General features: G+C 47.9%; 1 long non-coding RNA gene across 2 annotated transcripts; it reads right to left on the bottom strand.

The window, feature by feature from the left end:
* Window positions 1-2,956: 2,956 nt before the first annotated feature.
* LOC308468311 lies at window positions 2,957-17,859 on the bottom strand. 2 transcript variants are annotated; one of them, XR_013981550.1, is made up of 3 exons: window positions 17,595-17,859; window positions 5,255-5,338; window positions 2,957-3,426 (listed from the first exon to the last, which is right to left on the bottom strand). It is a non-coding gene; the product is annotated as an uncharacterized lncRNA (long non-coding RNA). The 2 variants fall into 2 exon arrangements; XR_013981551.1 differs by having other exon boundaries at window positions 4,863-5,338; window positions 17,595-17,849.
* Between the last annotated feature and the right edge of the window lie 160 nt (window positions 17,860-18,019).

Raw genomic sequence — 18,019 nt, 5'->3', positions numbered from 1 at the left:
TTGGATTCCATCACAAATCAAGCATGTCAGGAGTCACAAATCAAGGCTTGGCTTGGCTTTTGAAAATCATCACAAATCAAGCATGTCAGGAGTGCTCTGATGGTGTTTCCTGCTTGGCAGGGGGTTGGACTCGATGGCCCTTGTGGTCTCTTCCAACTCTCTATCATTCTATGATTCTATGTCTCTGGGTCCAGCTCCTCAGCCTGCTTTCAGCTTAGCTCTCAGCTAAGCTCTCAGCTGTGCCCCCCTTGGCACAGATCAACTTCTTTGACTGTGCTCATTGTGGTGCTTGAGGGACAGGATTGGCACCCTTGCTCCCCTACCTCCAATCCCCACAGATAAAGGACCCCAATAACTGGAAGGGCATTGTGCAGAGCAGTGGTTCCTAATTGGGGTTCATGCAACCCACTCGGGGTTGTAGTACCATTCACATAACAAAAACTAACATAGAGATAATCGACATTTTCAAATGTAGGGGGTCCATGGTTTGGCTTTTGAAAAACAGGGAGTCCTCAGTTCTTAGCTAATTGAGAACCACTGGTGCAGACTGACCCCCGCCTCCAAAGTCACAACACCATTATTTCATTTCAGTAACGTGTACGCACAGAGTTGCTGCAGTTACATAAAGCTGCCTTCAGGTGGCAGTCATGCCAAGTTAAATGAAAGGAGCAATTTCCTATGTGAGCATTGCAAGATTCTAATCCACTCACCGTTGTCTGAAGATGATTCAAGCTCTTGGCTGCTTCTGTAGCTACAAACCCTGTGGCTCTTGCAAATGCAAGACTTATAAGCAGACACGGAGAGAGACCTGCTTACATCCAGCCCAGGCCCAAGGACCTCCAGAGGTCACCTTTCAAATGTTCCCATCAGCCTTTTAAATGTGAAATCTGAGAACTGGCAAACCCTCTTAAGTGGAACATGGCTTTGCATGCAAAAGGTGCCGAGTTCAATACCTGGCATCGCCAGTTTTGGAAAAACAAGAAATAGGTAGCAGCAGATGGGAAAGAAGATCTCTCGCCTGAAACCCTGGAGAGTGGCTGCCAGCCAGAGCCAACAACAGTGGGTTGGAAGGGCAAACAAGTTCACCTGGGAGGCCGCTTACTGCTTTGGGTGTGCAGGCACAGGAAGGCCTCTAGTTGGGGAAGAGATTAGCTGTGAATGAGGTAGAGAGCAGAAGCAGAGAGCCAGCATGTAAATCTTCCTTCATGTATAACAAAAGGAGGTTCATGAGGTGCAGACAAACCGCTGCACAATCACCCTGATTAAGAACAGTTTGGGAACAAGGTGGGGATCTGCTCTGGTAGCTGCAGAACCTCTGGCCCTCAGGCCAAATGCCCCCCTTGTTTGGTCCCTGGGGCTCTCTGGGAGCTCATGTGCACTGCTGTGCCTGCTTTTGCATCTGCGTCCACCCGCACTGGGATGTGGCCCCTGGGAGCTGGCCCAGGAGGGTATGTGGCTCTCCACTCCTGACCTATGAAATGACATATGCAAAAGGGTATTGCACACCAGACTCAAAACACCTGGGGGTGCTGACCCAGTTTCTCTCTCTCTCTCTCTCTCTCTCTCTCTCTCTCTCTCTCTCTCTCTTTCTCTCTCTCAGGGCAGATTCACATTGTACATTTGAAGCACATCCTACACACATTTAAAGCACATGACTTCCACCAAAGAATAGTTTAAGGGTGCTGAGAATTGTAGCTCTGTGAGCAGGCTTTGGGTTACTGGCACCTCCTTTTTCTACAAAAACAAAAAACCAATGCTGAAGTGATATACTGCTGCTGTTTGTGAAAGTTCCTTTCAGCCACTATGGCTAACAACTCTCTCTAGACCACTCTTCCTGCAGGGATTTGCCTCCGACCCTTCCCCACATTTTTTCCCTTAAAAAAGAAAGAAAATAAATATGCAGAGTGAGTGAGTCACCCCACTTTGCACAGAACCCCACACATGAACCAGGAGCAACCAAGCCTCCTCCTACAACCAGTGGGGCTAGAAGATCGTGGGTGCTGCTGCTGCTTTTTACCCCACTCTGAAGCACCGCTAGCTTTCAACTCTCCCAGGTACACCAGCTCAACAGGTGAGATTAGCATCTCTGCCTCACAGCCTGTCTTTTCGGATGTTTCCCCACATCAAGGCAATGCTCTCTGCAGAGCAGGTGGGGCAGCTGGGTCGGAAGCTTCCAGCCAGAGGAGGCAACGCGTCCTCTGGGCATTGCATCACCCACACAAGAAACCTTTGTCTGCTTTTCCCAAGATGCCCTGCTTGCTCTTGGGCACCCTCTACTCCTCGGTCGTCAGTGTGCTTTCTGCCACCCTCTGCAGCTTTGAATGCTGCTGATTCAGTCTCAACCAGGCTGACTTCCTGTTGGAAGGGAGTCTGGATGCAGGGACCATGGAACTTGTGGCCCTCGGGATGTTGCTGAACTACAACTCCCATCATCCTGGCACTGATGGGAGGGGGAGTCCAGAAACATTCACAGTGTTCTCTGTCTCCGTCTTAATTCTCGCAAATGATGAAGAAACCTGTCGAACTGGGGCTGCCTCACTTCACAGCACTGTGGGTGTGTTAGGGTTGCCAGGCAAGAGCATTTCAGAAGCTGAGATTTCAAGGGCCTGAACTTGGGTCCTCAGGGCAGCCATTCGGGACAGAGGTTGGCAGGAAAAGGGGAGCAAGTGTGTGTGCCTGCAGGGAGGGGATGTGTTTAAAGATGTGTTTTCAAAAAATACATCCCCAAAACCTGCATACCAAGCAAAAAGGTGTTTTCAACCCCTTTTCCTTCTGAAAAGCTGGGATATATTTTTCAGGGTAGGGAGCCTGCCCCCATTATGTGGCCTTCACTTGCTCCCAGCTGCAATCTGAAGTGATTCCATCAAGACAAAGCTCTGCTACCCACCTGCTGCTTGTGAGTTCATTTGTTACAGGAAGAGGAGAGGATTCCCTGAGCAAATAACCAGACTAAAGCTGCAGCCCGCCATTAATTTTATTGCTGGCAAGTTCAGGTGATTCAGCTGCTGTAAACAGTCTTGAGATGATGGTGGTTTTGCAAGCTTAGCTTTGCAAGCATTATTCATTGTTGATGTTGGTTGTTATTTCACAAGTTTTGATACTCCAGGAAAGTTCAGTGGGTGACTAAGACTAGGAACATTTTTGCACAGCTTTGGATGGTTATTGAATGATGGCCCTTCCTGTAGAAAGTGGAGCTCTGCCTCCATTGCACATGATTTGAGCCCCTGCAGTAGAGCCTCTTCCTCTCTATAGCTGGAAGCTGCAAATGGTGATGGATGCACCCGCGAGGAAGTTATTGGGGCACACCACTCTGGCGACATGTGAAATCTCTGAAGTCCAGTACCGAATTTTCAGGAACTGAACTCATTCATTCATTCAATATCAGTATGTTTCTTGTGACCCTTCAATCACATTCCCCAGGATGGCCTGCAAAATGAATAAAACAATTAAAATACAAATACAAAATAACATATATTAAACTGAAAGCCACAAAATCGTAAGAGCAGCATAGCGTTGCACGCCACCCTCAGTCTCCAAGGGGTGCAAGATTCCAAGGGTTCCAGGTGCTTACCCAGGGTTTGCTTTCCTTGGAATGAGGCTCAGTGGAGACTGTGGTGTCATTATGACATATGGCTTATTTGCACATATATGCAACCTGATACTACCATGGAGGGGCTCACAGCATTAACACCCCAGAAGGACTTGCTTCTCCCATAGCCACAGCCCTGGGTTCAAGAAGAAATCAGGCATGGCTCTGCCTCCCAGCTGCCCAGGCTGCAGCCTGCTTGCTTCCAGCCTCTAGCTCGCACACACAACTCTCAACTCTGGCTTTTGTCTTTATAACTACCAGCAAGTTGTGCAAGGGCATCCCACCCATTTGCTGTCTGTCATGGAGCCACTTCCTTTGTTACCTTAATGGCCCCTACCTAGAGGGCCATTACCTCATCAGGAAACTAGCCTGGCTTTTCCAGGAATTGAATCCATGCTGGTTCCAGGAATTAAAAGGGGGCTCAAGCATACAGCCTGCCCAACCCCCTTAATACTAAGAACTGAAATTGTATATTTTGGGGAAAATAGGGAGACACCACTGAGAAGGCCCAGTTCTGGTAACCGCATGCCTCAACTCAGTCAGCAGGTGACACTATTGAAATGTGTGGCTAAGTCAGGCACCCCCCAACCTGCAGCCCTCCAGATGTTTTGGCCTACAGCTCCCATGATCCCTAGCTAACAGGACCAGTGGTCAGGGATGATGGGAATTGTAGTCCAAAACATCTGGAGGGCAAAGGTTGGGGATGCCTGGGCTAAGTCCTTCCAATGTAAGGCAGTCCTTCCAATCCCTTGAGCATAAAACTGTGAAGGGCTTTAAAGGTTGAAAGAAACAACATTTTAAAATGGACCCACAAGCTGTCTAGGTGTAGTTGATCCAGGGCAGGTGTATTATGAGCTAAATTTTTATATTGTCTTATGCAAACCACTATACGGTTTTTGTTTATGATGATTAAGCACCACAGTACATAAAATCTAAATAAATAACAGTCCATTCCAGTTTGTAAATCTAGGGCTGTGAACCAACCATATATTGAAAGCACATCCTTTCCCCACTCGCCAAAGAATATTGGAAACTGTAGTTCACTCACAGGGCTACAATTCCCAGCACCCTAAACAAACTACAGTTTCAGTGAGGGGAGGGGAGGATGTGCTTTACATGTGTGATCAGAACTCACATTAGTTTCAAACCACCTTCAGAGACTGCCCCATAGGTGGCACTGGGGCTCCTCTGATGCCTTAAACAGCCCCTCATCCCCACCCCTGACACTGCTCCACAATCTTGCTGCAGGAGCAGAACAATTTATGCAGACAGCCCTGCAAAATGTGCTTGGCTTGCCAATCCTCTTTCCCCCAGTTGTTGTGGAAGTTGTTCTTCTGATGCACAGCACCAGCTGCGCGTGCCCTGAACTGCTCCACAGACTCCGACTCCAGACTGGGCCACAGATAGTCCCTGAACTGAGAGGCACCGCCAGATCCAAGCACATCCCAACAAAGGCCCAAGTGGCACAGTGTGCTATTGGAAATGAGTGCTTGGCTTCCACAGGTGTTTGGCTCTCTGGCTGTTCTCCCCAGCATCAGGAACACACCAGGACGTCTAGCACATTCTCCGCCACTTGTGGCTCCTACCCAGCCAGCAACACTTGTTGTGTGTGTTGCAGAAAGGCCCACACCAAGCTGTTCTTCTTATTTTTAGAGTTGACCTTACATCGGGGTTAGCCATTCATCTGCCTGTGGCGCAACAAGGTGTGAACCAGTTCCACAAACCCAGCTGTGCCCGCTTGTCTCCCTGCTGAGAGAGAGACAGAGAAAGGCAGGTGTAAATTAGTTAAGAGACAAGTGCCTCTTGCAACCACAAAGTGAGGCTTCTCACATTCTTATTCTTGGTTCAGAATTACTGGTGAAGTTTTCATTTGTTTCTGAGCATTTGTGCCTGGCTCTTGAGATCGCTTGTGCAAAACTTCAAGAGAGTTATATATATATATTTAAAGAACAACAAAAAATACCAAAGCAGTCTTCACCCAATGGTCCCCAAGCAGTATATCATCATCACCACCATTGTCGTCATAGATGTTGTTGTTATTATTGTTAAAATGTATATCTTGTCCTTCCTCTCAATGGAGCACAGGGGGCAAACAACAAGCAACGAAGCAATAAAAGCACAATTAAAATATCTTAAAACAATTCCAGTGCCAATGCACTGAGAGAGTTCTCTGCTTAAAGAGCATATTGGAAGGAAGGTTTTTAATGGGGAAGACAACAGAGATGGCGGCTGTCTCATAACTGACAGCAGACGTTCCCCGTGGGTGAATGACGCAGCACTAGGGAGGGCCCAGTTCCTGCACAGTGTGGAAGGAACCTCCTGATAAGTGACCATAGCAGCTTGTTTGTTTAGATCAGGATAAATGTGTGAAAGCTGCAAGCAGTTATTTCACCAAGGTCTGTTGTATTCACTATTTTCCCCGTTAACATGGCTGGCCCACCCATGAGGCAAGCTGAGACAACCACCTCGGGTGGCAGCATCTACAGGGACAGCAGATCCAGCCTCCAAAGAATGCATTGCCCACTGCTGCCATGGTGTCAGTGCTGGTATGCTCCTTGGAGACTGGCTTTTGAGGGGGCTGAAGACACGCCTATGCCTGCCTGGGGCTGCCCTCTGGGGTCTCCTGGGCTCTGCACCCACACAGCACGATTGGAAGCAGCCTCCTCCCCACCCCCTGTGACAGCCTTTGATTCCCATTTCAACTGTTAGGTAAGGTTGATTTGATACTCCCTCTCTGGTTGACTCACCCGTTCTTCCCTAGCCAGAGGGGCCACCATTTTGTGGTTCGCCTCAGGTGCCAAAATGTCTTGGGCCAGATCTGTCCATTAAGAATGGTGTTTCACTTGCTTCCTTGATAGGCAGAGCTTTAAGAACATAAGGACATCAGAAGAGCCTGCTGATCAGGCCAAGGGCCCATCGATCCAACATCCTGCTCTCACAGTTGCCAACCAGATGCTCCAATAGGAAACCCACAAGTATGACCCAAGCACAAGAGCAGCCCTTTTCCCCTCCTGTGGCTCCCAGCAACTGGTGTTCAGAAGCATCACTGCCTCTGACCATGGAGACAGAGCATGTCATTGTGGCCAGTGAATCTGTCTAATCCTCTTTCAAAGCCATCCCTGCCTCCTGTGCGAAGGAGTTTCACAGTTTAACTCTGTGCTGCATGAAGAAGTCCTTTCTTTTATCTGCCCCAAATCTTTCTTTTTAGTGGTAAGAGAGAGAATGGAAACCCTTTTCTCTATCCAGCTTTCTGCAGAATTAATGGGTGCCTTGTTTTCTGTACATGTAGGCAAATGTAGAGGCACTCTAGACAGTTAGGGAAAGTTGTTTAGTGGGTGCTGTGCCCTTGAGTCCTTTTAGATAAATTGCAGCACTGCTGCCACACAATTGACATGCATTGTTCTCTTTTGTGGTTGCTAACAATAACTCTCATAAATATTAGATTGATAAATAGAATGTTAGCAGAGAAAATGGGTTTGTTTGGCACATCAACACAGCCAAAGCGTAACCCTTTACCTAGGGTTGTAATTTAAGGAAGCAATTTCCTCTGTTGCAAGCCATTCAAATGAATTTGAATCCATACCTACTAGGCAGATTTCCTACAAAAATCCATTGCTCTGAGCTGGGGCCATGGCATTCCGATCCAGCTTGTTCACCTCCCTGATGTAACTGGAATCCAAAGCCCCCTGGAAAAAGTCTTCCTGGGGGCCCATCCTTAGAACAACTACCCCCAACTGCATGCCATCCAGATATTATCCCTGGTCATTGGCTGCTGGGGCAGATGGGAGCTGGAGTCCAAATCAGGGGTTGGCAAGGTTTACCTTGTCTGGGCCGGTTCACTCCAGCAGAGATCCCTCTGTGGGCCATATTGCGCATGCGCAGGCCCAGGATTTGCAGTGTCTGCCTCTGTGCAGACACGATGTCCAGCACCTGCACAGATGCAATTTCCGACACAGCGGAAGCGAGTCTCCACGCTATGCTGGTTTAGCGCAGCGTGCGGGGACTCACCAATCGGGCAGCTCGGTTTGGGGGCAGCTCGTGGGCCAGTTAAACGGCCCCCGTGGGCCACTTGTGGCCCATGGACCATAGGTTGCCAACCCCTGATCCAAACCATCTCTATACTGCCAGTTTGGCATAGGCTGCCCTCCAGTAGCTAAGCCTTCTTCTATCGCAAGTATTTTCCTATTCAAACATTAGAGATACTAATGCTGATCTGTGGAGGATTTGTTTTTTGTTCTCTGTTTGGGTTTTCCCCAGTGACAGGCACTTTGGCAAAGAGGGCTCTATTCTCTTGCAACTGAGGCATCCCAAATGTGTAAATAACCAGGCATTCAAAATAAGAATGGTTTACCTGTATTGATCCATCATACATGTTAATGAATTGGGTATGATAGCTGTGGAAGCTGCTCTTCATCAGAACCACCACAGACCTGGCATTTATTGTCATTCTATTGCTGGAATCCAGGGAGGCTGCAGCATTCATGAAGCAATGCAGGGGTGCAAGCAGCTCCTTGGATGGGAACCTTTTCTATGTAGCTCACAGTAAAACTAGACAGTCACCAACTAATATAACTCTAAAAGAGTTAGACATAGGACTTATCCACACCTCTGTTCCCTAGGTAAACCTGCTCTTTAGCACTGAATCAGAATAAACAGCAAGTGGGTTTTTTGTGAATTGCTGTTTGTTCCAATTTAGCACTAAAGAGCAGGTTTTCCAGGCAAAGTGATGGGGCAGAGGCGAAACCATTCAGATCTGTGCCTAGAAAAGTCAAACAGAAAATTGCTCAGATTTGTGCTTTCTACGCATAGGACAAGCAGCAGTGTGCACACATTTCTCAAACACATTTCTGGTGGATTTCTCTAGCAATGGCTACTAGCCAAGATACTCTATTTTATCTCCACAGTTGGAGGCAGGATGCCTCTGAATACCCATTACTGGGAATTGCAGGTGGGAAGAATATTGTTTTCAGATCCTGCTTTCAGGCTTTCCAGGAGAGGATTGGACCCTGTGAGAACAGGATGCTGGACTAAATGGGAGCCCTCTGGCCTCATCCTGCAGCCAGGCTCTTCTTAATGTTCTTAGGAAACCAATGGGGACCACATGCAAGGGTAAATAAATAAATAAAATTGGTAAACTAAAATCTTATTATTACTGGTGTTCAGAGACATGGGATGGCACACGGAGGCCTCCTCCATTTGATGTAAATCAAGGCACTGCAAATTTAAATTGCTCTGCTTTATTAAAGAAGTGATTCACTGGAGGCACACTCCATTGTATCTCAGGACAGATGGATGTCAACAACAACAGAGGCATGGGGCCTCTGATGCTGAAGGAAGCATATAGCCATGAGGACTAATAACCTATTTTCCTTTTAAAATCATATATGCCAGCAACCATCACCATTTCTTGTGGTGGCAGATAGGTCTACTCATAAGGCCAAGGAGTCAGTTCGTGGCTTAAATGAGATTTGCACTAGGATCCAACTGACTACAACCTTCCCCAAGACCTCCAGATGTTTGCAGAATACAAATCCCATCAATCATCCCTGACCACTGGCCAGGCTCGGTGGGGCTGACTGGAGCTCTAGCCCTTGCCATCCAGAGGGGCACCGTATCAACTACAAGTAACTTGTTGTGTGTGCATGTTTGCTTTTTAAAGTGTGCATCAGTGTTAACTTGCAAGTTGCCTTGGGACAATTTATATGCTAAAATGCAAGGCAGAAATAAATGTGTGTTTTTCTTCTGGACACCCACCAGATTTCTCAATATAATCCAGTGGGACTGGATTATTTCCAGACAGAGCTGTTCCTGTGGGCTGAAGCCTCATGCAGCAATGTGGGTCAGTGGTGCCTCTCTGGTGCAAAGTCTGTGCCGCTGTATTTTGCTGTTGCAGTTTGCTGCCAGCCAATATTATAAGTACAATATTGATAAATATAATGGTAGGACAGAGGGGACCTTGAGGAAAAAATATAGGAGTGCATTCATGCAGCTCAGTGAGACAGAATCACAAAAGAAACTGCCGGCATATTGGAAAGAAAGAAGAGGGGTTACTTCAAGGTGACTGGGTTTTAAAAGGTGGCAAGGGTGTGTTTAAATGTCAAAAGAGCAAATGCGTTTTCCCATCACAAGTGTCTATTACTGCTCTTCCCTGGGGAGGCCCCTTCTCCCAAGCCCCTCCCCGTGTTCAAAAGGCAGGTAATTAATAAATGCCTCTTAGCTGGGCCAGGACTGGGCCCGCCTCTGCCTTCCTTCTTGACTTGAGCAATGATTTCTCTGAGAACTAATGAAGGGTTTGGATGCTTTAATTTGTTTTCTCAGATTAGATTCTGAAAATAACCTAAATTATTCTAATAGGCAGTTAAGTCCCTGCAGAGCATCTGGATAAAATGAAGCAGAGATAAGGAGCAAAAGTCGTCAGGGGGGAGCTTACAGGACATCCTTCTGGGCCCACTTTCAGTTTCGGGTAGTAAATATTGCATTTTCAGAAATCGGTCTTGTAGGAGGGGCAACATATAAAGTCGCCCACATGGGAGCATGCACCTGCGATGAAATGGTGCAGTCGCTCAGAGGGAGAGTATCTGCCTTGCATGCAGACGGTCCCAGGTTCAATTCCAAATGGCCTCCCCGGGGAGGCTGGGAGTCATTCCCTGCATGAAACCCTGGAGAGCCACTGCCAGTCAGTGTAGACAGTACTGAGCTAGATGACCAAAGGGTCTGACTTGGTAAGGCAACCTCATTATGGCTGGCAGCACTGGGTTGAACGCTCCTCCTGCAGTGAGTTCCATAGGTTAACTATTGGTTGTGTGCAAATAGGGCTCAATCTTCTGCCAAGTGGTTTCACTGGATGACCCCCCGAGTTTAGTATTACAGGCGAGGGCAACCCCATATTCCTTCTTCCCATTCATTCTTTTGAATAGCCCTTTGAATCTCATGAGGTTCAAACATTTAAGTAGGTCTGATGTAGCACCAGTATATGGCATAATTGATTCCTGCCTCTTCTTTGCCTAGCTTTTTATCTCTTTGACGATCTCAAGATCCTGCTTCTCTTTCTACAGATTGTGGGAGTAAACCTTTCTGTCTGTGTGCTTAGAACAATAGATTCATAGAGTTGGAAGGGACCCAAGGGTCATCTAGTCCAACCCCCTGCAATGCTTGTTTAAAAACAAAGTATGGCATGTTTACAACTCATTTTTTTCCTGGTCTTTTTTACTGCAAAATGGCAATCAAACACAAGCATCTGATATGGAGGGAGGTATTTTGTAAACAGCTGTGAGGTTTTATTCCGTTTTGCAAATAAACCACTCTGAGGTTTTTATTTAATCAAGCTGTCTAAAAGTCTTGTGGATATAAATAAATAAAGTAAACAAACTTCCTTCCTGAGGAGGAAGCTTTTAATTACACTTGCAGTAGCCTCCATACACTTTGCCTGTTCGCACTGGACAGTTTGGTGATGCAACTGGTGTTTCGGGATAAACAGGGGTGGCTGAGAAATAACTATGAATCAGGCTGGGTGGGGAGGCTGTCAACAGTATCCTCCAGATTGTCCATAAAGAGGGAGTGAGCAAAATATTTATTTTATGACACTTATATTTCACCCTTCCTCAAAGGAACTTGTGGTGGTATACATGCTTTTCTCCTTCCCCACAATTTGCCCTTACCACAAACCATGTAATTTGTTGTTTGCAATTTGTAGGTCAGACTGAGAGATTGCAATCAGCCCAGTGTCACCCAGTGAGCTTCCCTGCTAAGCAGAGAGCTGAACTCGGGTCTCTGCAATCCTGGCCCAACTCTGGCTCTCATGCGGATGACTACACGGCTAGTGTGGAATCAGCAGCTGCTAGACATTAAGCCACACCAAAGTGTCCCTGAAAACTAGGTCATTCTGGAGCCTTGCAATAATGACACAGCACAGGTTGAAGTGAGTTAAGGGATTGTTATCCCAGGATAGCAGAAGGTGCCAAGAAGAAACACAGCAGGTGTGTGTGTGTGTGTGTGTGTGTGTGTGTGTGTGTGTGTGTGTGTCTCCCCCCATTAAGGTTTTCCTCCTTCACTGGAACTACGTCAAACTGTTGGTGCTCACCACAGGCACCTGTGCAAACATGCCATGTTTATTTCTGGTCTTAATTTTGCTGATTACACCTCAACAGGGCCTTGCAACATGGCTGGTGCTCCCAGGTGGAACTCCCCTGAGGAAGCGGAACTCTTGTAATTATACGTAATGGTCTTCTTATTCGCAGTTAAACAAAATGCCCACACGGGACCTTGATGTCATGAAGGATCGTGCACGCTGCAGCCACGAGGAACAACGGCAATCCCTCCTTCTCCATGGTTGTTCCTCCTTTATTGTGGCATTTCTGCCCCACCTTTCTTCCAAGGAGCTCAAGGTGGCCCATGTGGCTGAGTGGGGATTTGAACCCTGATCTCCCAGGTCCTAGTCTGACTCTCTAACCACTAGGCCCCCGCTGGGTCTCTAGCATGTCACAGGGCAGGGCCAGATTGGATAACTTCCCTTTCACCATTGAAGTTAATTTTAAATAAGTATAAGCCATCTTTCTGGACCCAAAGTCACTCCATTTATTTATTTATTTATATTTTATACAGTTTGTTCAAAACAGGCATGCAGCTATTATTTCGCCATAAAAATAAATTCTTCACAACAATTGAAATGTTGAAGAAAAATACCTCCGCCCCCAAAATAAAAAGTAGACCAGCACCACCTAAAAATGTTTACATCCCGTTTTTCTTTCATAACAGAGCTCAAGGTGGCTTAAAGTGGGGCAGGGGATCCCCGCGTGGTCCCCCATCAAGGCACTGACCAGACCCAAATCTGTTTAGCTTTAAGCAAGTGGGCTGCAAAAAATGCCTTCAAACTACAGATGGACTTTTGACAGGCGCAGCCTGCCATCAGCACCTAACTCTTGCGCTCAAAAGCTTCCACTAGCTTTCCAGGCCAACATTAAAGTCCGGGTGGTGCTGTGGGTTAAACCACATAGCCTAGGACTTGCTGATCAGAAGGTGAGCTTTGAACCCCCACGACGGGGTGAGCTCCCGCTGCTCGGTCCCTGCTCCTGCCAACCTAGCAGTTCAAAAGCCCGTCAAAGTGCAAGTAGATAAATAGGTACCACTCCGGCAGGAAGGTAAACGGTGTTTCCGTGCACTGCTCTGGTTCACCAGAAGTGGCTTAGTCATGCTGGCCACATGACCTGGAAGCTGTACGCCGGCTCCCTCAGCCAATAAAGCGAGATGAACGCCGCAACCCCACAGTTGTCCGCGACTGGACCTAATGGCCAGGGGTCCTTTTACCTTTATTAGTTTACAAGGCCCTGAGCAACCTGAGTCCAGGATACCTCAAGGACTGCCTGATCCCCTATAACCCTGCCCAATTGCTGAGGGCTTTGGGGGAGCTGTTGTCCGTGGTCCCCATGGCTTGGAGGCATGACTCATGAGAGCCCACGAGGAGCCTGGTGAATCTGCCCAAAGGCCGCAGCATCCTGGGGGCCCCAATGAAAAGCCCACAAGCAGGACCTGACAAGAGCACCTTCCCCTCCTGCCCCCCCCAAGACTGGTATTCAGAAGCATTACCGCCTCCAAAATGCCTATTGTACCCACCAGGGGCCCTGCATTCAATATTAGGGGCCCAATTTTGTGGGATTCCCTTCCAGTTGAGGCCCCTCCCTCCTTGTTTAATTTCTAGCACCTACTGAATATTTTTTCATTGCTGAAGAGCTTTTAACTGAAGTCTTTTATCATTCTGACTGATATTTCTCTTTTCTGTATTGTATTTCTCGTATATTGCTCAGAAACTATTGTAGCTAAGCAGTATATACACTGTATGAGTAAAATTGATCTGGGACACCTTTCCACTTATTAACTATATCGTGCCTAAAATATTTTATTATTATTTAAAGTATTCCTTAGCTCCCTTGATCAGAAAGGACTCCAGAGCAGTGTTCAGTATTGAGATTAAGCAAATGCTGCACACTTAATTCATCTCAAATAACCACCATCCCATGGACCTATATGCACAGTCCCATAGTCACTCGCAGAGATGGGGAGCTGGAAAGAGTAAGGAAAACCCACCTTCTGCTCTGATTTAGGCGCTGATTTACACCCTGCACTTGCCTTGCTACTGTTTTGAGCTTCTGCAAATTCATTTCTGGATCTCCAAAGTTCTTGCCAAAATATTACAATTCCTACTTTTCCAGACCATTGACTTTGCTGGCTGGATTGTTGATGGAAGTTGCGAGTCCAGACCTGGGATAGCTCAGTTGGTAAAGCATGAGACTCTTCATCTCCGGGTCGTGGGGTTGGGGAAAAGATTCCTGCATTGGTGTAGGTGACCCTCAGGGTGCCTTCAAACTCTATAATTCTGTGTTTCTAACCCCTGGAGGGCAGCTGGTTGGGTACGCTTGGCTGGAATCCTGTCCAGGACAATTTAGAAGATCGTTAAAAGAGCTGCCTGTATTTCTGCAAGGATCCAACTCCAAGCATGGCAGACTTTGGGCAGGCCCTCCAGCCTACCAACCCCAAGCCTGTGCTTTCGGTCTTTATCTCAAGCCCCTCTTTACAGCATTTCATCAAACCAATTGCAAACTCCGTAACCGTGCTTAGACTATTGCTCCCTATTTTGCAGCCAGAGCCAACTTAATCAGCCCAAAATGGTGTGCCCTTTTGTGCATAGCTGGAACTCTGGAAACAAAGCTGCAGGTACACACACACACACACACACACACACACCCTGTGCTCCACATGGCAGATCTAACCGAACCATTACAGCATTATTAATTGGAAGAAACAAACCAAACATTTTGCCTAGAAGCAGCAAAAAGCTATAAAGCGGGCAGCTAGGAATCCGTTAATTTGCCCAGCGTGTGAAGAGGGAACAGCTGTCCCTGGAACTGACTGTCCCTGCATGACCTCTGCCTACGCAGGACAGGAATTCCAAACAGTGACTGAATTCTACGCAGTTTGCTACACACACCAAGGAGTAATCTCATTATGTCTGATGTCCGCAGAGTCTCTTGGTGTGTGTTTTCTTTTCTTTTCTTTTCTTTTCTTTTCTTTTTTTTCTTTCTTTCTTTCTTTCTTTCTTTCTTTCTTTTCCTTCCTTCCTTCCTTCCTTCCTTCCTTCCAGCATTCCATTTTGCTGCATGTCATCTGGTATTAGAAATTTGGTGTACCTGGTATATTTCAAGCCTAGACCACTCCATTCAATACTAGCTGCTGAATTAGCTTTCAGGCCCTCAGGATTTTGACTGCCTTGACCCAGGTACCCATAATTTGGGGAGGTACATTCCCACTCAGAAAACACTTAGTGTGGTCCACCTGAATGAATGCTGCACTTGCTGGCATTGAAATAGGCAGAAACGGTCATTTTCCTAGAGAGTGCTCAGAATGTTTCTAAAGCAGGGGTCAGCAAACTTATTCAGCCATGAGCCGGTCCACCGTCCCTCAGACCTTGTGGGGGGCTGGACTATATTGGGGGGGGGGAATGAATGAATTCCGATGCCCCACAAATAACCCAGAGATGCATTTTCAATAAAAGCACACATTCTACTCATGTAAAAACACGCTGATTCCCGGACCGTCCACGGGCCGGATTGAGAAGGCGATGCGCCCACAGGCCTTAGGTTGTCTACCCCTGTTCTAAAGCCTTGAAACCCTTTCGCTTAAGAGCACCTGAAAACACCTGGCTTTAGTTCTAAATCTGGGCACAACTTCCAGAGTAAAACTGCTTAAAATAAAATTTAGCAGCAAATTTGGTTCTGTAGAATTTGGACTCAATCATGACTGGGTGGGCATTGTTCGCCTGAAAGAAAGTAACAGCCTTTGTCCCTCTTTAGGTATTAAATCAGCACTGCAAGACGGTATTCTCACTATTCTCATCCTTTTGGGGTGAGCTTTTCTTATCTTGTGCACATTTCCTTAACACAGGAATGGGTGACTTCTGCTACTACTCTGTGCATTTTATTGCTTTCAGTCTTCACAATTTGCAAACTTTGGGGTTTAAAATGTACATATATGTCTTGTGGACCCTTTGTGTGTCGGATGAAGTGGGCCTTTCTCCATGAAAGTCAGTGCCACCCAAAATATGAAAATGGTTTCCAAGGTGCCACAGGATTCATTTTGTTTAAAATGTAATAAAAACCTATGAAGAGACAGGCTGCTGGATCAGGTGCATGGGAGCACGCTGCTTTCCCAGTGGCCAGCTAGATGCCCCAAGGGGAAGACCACAAGCAGGACCTAAGGCCAACAGCACCTCTTCCCAACTGTGATTCCCAGCCACTGATATTGAGGGGAATATAGTGGGTCTACTGGCCGGCTAAACCAGGTGAGGGCACCTGATGGGTCTCAAACCCTGGGTGAGTTAGGGACTCGGGCAGATGGAATGGATGAACCAAGAGTGGGTCCCACGGTCAAGAAGGCGACGTGCATGTGCTGTAGAGGGAAGTGAGGGGCAGATGGGGCTCATCCACCTGGGAAGTATCCCATCTAGGAGAAGGAAAACTCTGATGCTAAACCTTTATTGCCCTGCAGGATATCTCCAGGAGAATAAATAGCTAAGACGTGAACCCTACACAAACCCAGAGTGGAGTCCCTAAGAGGGTTGGATGGCGCCTTGCACACCTCCTTCTGGCAACTCCTGCAGCCAAGCTGGTGCCAAACGTATTGCTCTGCTTTCCTTTGGACCACATCAATGAAGCCGAGAGGGAGGGGTCTTGTCGTTTGGGCAGCCCAGGACCTCCAGACACCTTGCACCCTGGGGATGTCACTTTGGTGCTGATAAGGCAGAGGTCTGACTTCACCCCCAGAGTGCACTCCATTGTCTCTCGAGACAAATAGATGCGAACAATACTGGCTCCAACACTGGAGACAGAATGATAGGCAGAATACACATCGCTGAACTAAATGGGCCAGTAGCCTGGCTCAATTTAAGGCAGTTTCATGCGCACCAGCTGCCTGCTCTTGGTCCCAGATATATGGGCCAATCTGCCCATGAATATGTATTATCTAGTAACCCTTGATAGCCTCATCTTCCATGAATTTATCTAATCCCCTTCTAAAGCCATTCAAGTTGGGGGCCATCACTACATCCCCTGGGAGCAAAGCTGACTCTGCGCTGTGAGAAGGAGGACTTTCCTCTGCCTGTCCTGAATCTTCCTAGGCAAGGTCGATGCATTCCATTTTCTTTCAACATTTGAAATGAGAGTTTGTGTGCAAAAGGCTTGAGAATCTAAAAAACAAACACTAATGGTACCGCAACTCAGGACCACCTACATGTGACCTGAAATTATTCTCTCTCTCTTTCTGCCCCTTTCCACAGACACTACCTGTGGATGCTGCATTCCTTTGGGGCAAACATGTGGGAATTCCTGGGCAGCTGAGCATATCTCGCATATCTCATGCAACCCAGGCCTTTAGGGACATCGCAAGACCATGACACACGTGTTTCTCTCTTTGTCATCTGGCTGTAAGGAATCCATTGTCTTTTTAAGAGTGGGGGCACACTTTCCAGTGTGGATTAGCAGCAGCCCATGAACTTGAGAGAGAAATAGGAACAGGCACAATAAACAATAATAATAATTGGCTGGCTGGGGAGGTCTTTTTGAGCAGCCCCCAAACCCAGCTACCCGGTCCCTTTGTTGTGTGTGTTTTATGCTCGTTTATTCACGGAGGGAGGAGAGGGCTATGGATGGCTACTTGCCGGGATGCCTCTGCTCTGCCTCCATAGTCAGAGGCAGCGATGCCAATACGAGTTGCTGGAAACCCCAGGAGAGAGATGGCCCTCGTACTTGGCTCCTGCTTTTGGCTTCCCCACTGAGGCATCTGGGTGGCCGATATGGGAACAAGGATGCGAGACGAGAGGGGCCATATGCCTGATCCAAAGAGCCTGTCTGCGCACAAGGCGTGCGTTTTTGCTGTGGGGATGAGGCCGAGGGTGATGCCCCCACCCCGCCAGTTTTGCATGCACACCGTGCTTGGTGGTGCATCGTTGCAGACTCACCTGAGGGATATGGCTAGTTCCATCCCGGAGCTTGAGCTGCGTTGCTATGGCACCTGGCCGGCTGCCTCACGCCCTGCTTCCCCGCCCGGCCAGCTGAACTCCCTCCGGCAGGCGAGGAGGCGTTTTCCAGGCGGATCGTACCATCTCCAGCCAGGCCGAGGGAGGAGCGCGCCGGCCACAGAGCGAGCCGCCGGCTTTGCAATCCGGATCCCCGCTGCTGCAGCGCCAGGAAGAGGCCGGCGCGCTGGCCTCGCCTCGCCCTCCCTCCCGCCTTGGCATCTCATCCCCGAGAGCCGCTACTGCCGCTGCCCCGCCCGGCCATGCAGGGCTCCTCCTGTTCGCGGGGCGGGCTTTGATTTGCTGCTAGATCTCATGATTTTTCCAGGCGCCTGGCGCTTCTTTTTTCCTGCCTGCCTGCTTCCCCC

The sequence above is a fragment of the Podarcis pityusensis genome (assembly GCF_964106645.2).
Source record: "Podarcis pityusensis genome assembly, chromosome: Z".
Lineage (NCBI taxonomy): Eukaryota > Metazoa > Chordata > Lepidosauria > Squamata > Lacertidae > Podarcis > Podarcis pityusensis.
The sequence above is the reverse complement of the archived record's forward strand: the minus strand, read 5'-3'. Positions and strand labels throughout refer to the sequence as shown.